We start from the raw sequence: 4309 nt of genomic DNA on the forward strand, positions 1-4309 counted from the left end.
ATGGAAATTTATCTTCTCACAGTTCTGGACACCAGAAGTCCAAAATCACGGTGTCGGCAGGGCCACGTGCCCTCTGGCACTGGGAGGGAAGGTCCTTCCTGGCCTCTCGCCATGCTGCTGGTGGTGGCCAGAATCCGGACGTTCCTTGACTTGCAGTTACATCACTCCAGTCAGCCTCCATCTTCCCATGGTGCTCTCCCTGGTGTCGATCTGTGTCTTTTATTTTTCTAAGGGCACCAGTCACACTGAATTAAGGACCACGCCAATGACCTCATCTTAACTTGATTACCTCTGCAAAGACCCTATTCCCAAATAATGTCACATTCACAGGTACCAAGGGTTAGAACAACATCTTTTAGGGGGACACAATTCAACCTGTAACAGCAGTGAAGGGCAATGTGTCTGTGGTCTCACCGTCAATTACAACAAAAGCTCTCCAGGCTTGGTTCGTCACAGGAAAGGTCAGCAGCATTTATGAGGTTGGGTTGCTTTACACACTGCAGCGATGTACTGGTTTCCCCCGTGACTCCTTTCGCTTTTTATTGGCCCATCAGTGATGCTTTTGTGGTCACTGTAATGACTGTGTTTACTCCAGGCTTAAGTGCCTGTGTTTCTCTCTCTCTCTCTTTCGTGCTAGGTGTTAAAATGGACTATTAACTTGGAATATAGCTTCTCCCTCCTGAGAATCGGCAAGAATATTCTAATGTCAAGATAAGTCAAGCTGACCTTGCATTTTTACTGAAGTCCACACTCCTCTGCCTGGTCCTTACCCTTCATCCCAATCCAGCCCCAGCTCTTTCCTGCTGCTGATCCTCCATTCTCAGCTCTACACACGTGCTGCGCACCCTTCCGGAAATGCTCCTCAGCCTTCCACACTTAGCTGTGTCTTTCCTGGTAGCCCCTTTCCATATCCGGTTCATCCTGTTGGAATTCTCCCCAATCTTCAATGCCAGGTTCAAAGGTCATCTCCTCCAGAAAGCCTTCCCTGATCCTCCAGCTTTCCCCTGAGAAGATTGACCTTCAGTGCGGGCACCAACCACGTGCTACTTTTGTCTGAAGTAAATTTATGTCCCTCACCCTTCTTCCTACTCCAACACAGCAGTAATGGAGAGCATCTGCAGACCACACATAGAAGAAATCGCTGCGGCTGCTGGGGATGTTTCACTGAAAAAGAGAACACTTCCTGGAGTCGTGAGTCATGTGCCCTAAGCTTCCTTCAACGGCTAATCATCCATCACACTTTGAGCTCCTCACAGAAACTCTACCTGGGCTTCTTTGGAGGTCCTTTACAAACACACATACAAATGCATGCACACACACATGCATGCACACATGCACGCACATGCATACACACATGCACACATGCACACACACATGCACATGCACACATAGACACACACATGCACGCATGCACGCACACATGCACACATGCACGCGCACACACACACACATACACACATGCACACACCCCTGTTCCTAGCACAAGCTGTGCCCACATACAAGCTCCTGTCTGATGTGAAAGGTCTCTCTCTTGCGCCCTCTTTGGTGGTGTGGTGGGCAGAATTCTAAGGTGGCCTCCAAAGGTTCCTGTGCCCTGAGTGCCTGTGCCTTGAAAAATCCCTGGGACTGTGAATATCATGGGTTTTACTCCTGTGATTCAGGTGGTAAAGTTGACCTAAAATAGGGAGATGATCTGGGTGGCCCTGACGTAATCATGTGAGGCCTTTGAAAGCAGATGGTTTTCTTCCATGGGTCACAGAAGGGGAACTCTGAGAGCCTCAAAGCATGAGAGGGACTTGACGGTAGGTGGTTCCTGTGACTGAGCTGGAGGAAGTCACGTGGCAAGCACCTGAGAGTGTGGCCTCTAGGATTTGAGAACAGTCCCCAGCCAACAGCCAGCAAGATAAAAGGACCTCAGTCCTCCAACCGTAAGGAAGTGAATTCTGCCAACAGCCCGAGGAAGCTTGGAAGCGGATCAAGCCTCCAGATGAGGACACGCCTGGCCAGCACCTTGGTTTCAGCCTTATGAGATGCTGAGCAGAGGACCCAGCTATTATACGCTGACCTCCTCCTGGACATGCAGGTTCACCTTCATCATCCCAACGACTTGGGAGGCTGAGGCAGGAGGATTGCTTGAGCCCAGGAGTTCTAGGCTGTAGTACACTATGCCCAACAGGTCTCTGGACTGTTTGGCATCAATAATGTGACCTCCTGGGAGTGGGGCCACCAGGTTGCTCCAGGAGGGTGAATTGGCACAACTTGGAAACAGAGCAAGTCAAAACTCATGCTGATCAGTAAGTGAGTAGCCACTGCACTCCAGTCTGGGCAACATGGTGAGATCTCATCTCTATTTTTTTTTTTTAAAGGCTGTATTCCTGACCCATGGGACACTGAGCCAATAAGTTGGTGGGGAGGAGTATTTTAATCTGCTCTGCATGCTAAAATCTTCTTTCCATAATACCAGTCTAGAAAATGCAAAGTAAAATAACATTATAGCATCACTTTTAACCCAGTGTGATTGACACAGATTCCTAAATATAAAATATCCAATGTGGACAAGGGTGATGGAATATATAAACACTTGAATACACATTTGGTGGGACTGCAAAATGATAAGGACTTCTGGGAGACAATTAAAAAGTTTACATGGGCATACCCTTCAATCCAACAATTCCACTTCTCAGTATCTGTCCTAGAGAAATACACTCAGAGGCATGTGAAATCTATTTATTGTACCATTTGATACTATTTAGAAACAAGTTAGAGACCTATCAATAGAACAGTGATTAGACCAGTTATGGTAGACTCTTACTGGGAATACTATAGTTTTCATGCAGTGTTTTAAAACCAGGTAGCTCTAAATGGACTAATGTGAGAAGATCTCGTGCATATATCATTAGGTGCTTATATCATTCTCTTTCTCTGCTGTCTTGTTCTGCGCTTGCTGGTCTGCTGGTCTTGACATTCAGCCGCTTGTGTGTGTGCCGGCTGAGCTCCTGGGTTTATATCGGCACAGGAAGGGGGATATGGAGGGCCAGAGTGGTCTTGGAAAATGCAACATTTAGGTGTAAAAGCAGGAGTGCCTGTTCTCACTCAGGTCTATGGACACAGGGACCCCGTGCTTCTATACTCAGGACTTCCCTGTCCCCCTCCCATATCATTCCCTCCATAGATGGGCAGTGGATTTTTTTTTAACAACAATAAAATCAACCACATTCACTAAATCTTAAAATAGGAGTGTACCCGAGATTCTGTTTATTATTTGCAGTGAGGTAAGTTTTGGATAAATAAAATGAAGATGATGTCAGGCAAATTTAGAGTTTGAACAAATCTTATAAATAGGTCACTTGGTTCAGGGGTCTGTAACCAGGCTGTGAAACAGAATCCCCCAGGGAACTTTTAAAAATAGGCCCCAGAGAGTCTGATTTAGTAAGTCTGTTGGGATACCAGGAAATCTGCATTTGTATAAAGCTCCTCGAACTCCTGGGACATTCAAGTGCCACCAGCCCTGCACCAGCACTGCTGCCATCCCCCACATCCCCTGTCCACTGTCTGGAAACCACTGCATCCTCTGATCCAGTTCACACCCTGTCCCTCCCGTCCAGCGCAGGGTGCTACTACCTTGAACGGGCGTTATCAATGAAAAACTGAAGTGAAGTCAAATAAGATCTGGACCACAGGTCTATGAATCTCAAATGGCAGCATAATGGGAAATGGTGATGAGAACCTGAGGACTATGAAAGGGTCTTTGGTCCTGAGAATGATGGCAGCCCTCCCATTGGCATTGCATGGGCACCACAGCCCTGGACTGCTCAACACAGATCCAGAGAACCAAGTAACTTTTATAAAACCAAGTATTGAAAAAACTTGGTAAAAACCCTGAACAACGGGGTTTGGTGCCAGGAGAGTTGTGTGAGTAAGTAAAGTTTTTTGTTTGTTTTTTAATTTTAGCCTATAATCCCAGCACTTTGAGAGGGCAAGGCAGGAGGAGGGAGGATTGCTTGTGCTCAGGAGCTAAAGACCAGCCTACGGCTGGGTGCAGTGGCTCATGCCTATAATCCCAGCACTCTGGGAAGCTGAGGAGGGTGGATCACTTGAGGTTAGGAGTTTGAGACCAGCCTGGCCAACATGGTGAAACCCTGTCTACCAAAAAATACAAAAATTAGCCAGGTGTGGTGGTGCACACCTGTAATCCCAGCTACGCAGGAGGCTGAGGCAGGAGAACTGCTGGAACCCGGGAGGCAGAGGTTGCACCACTGCTGCACTCCAGCCTTGGTTTCTGGAGACAGAAAGGGTCTGTCTCAAAAAA

This window comes from Cebus imitator, unplaced genomic scaffold (genome assembly GCF_001604975.1).
Source record: "Cebus imitator isolate Cc_AM_T3 unplaced genomic scaffold, Cebus_imitator-1.0 Scaffold60, whole genome shotgun sequence".
In the NCBI taxonomy this organism is placed as follows: Eukaryota; Metazoa; Chordata; class Mammalia; order Primates; family Cebidae; genus Cebus; species Cebus imitator.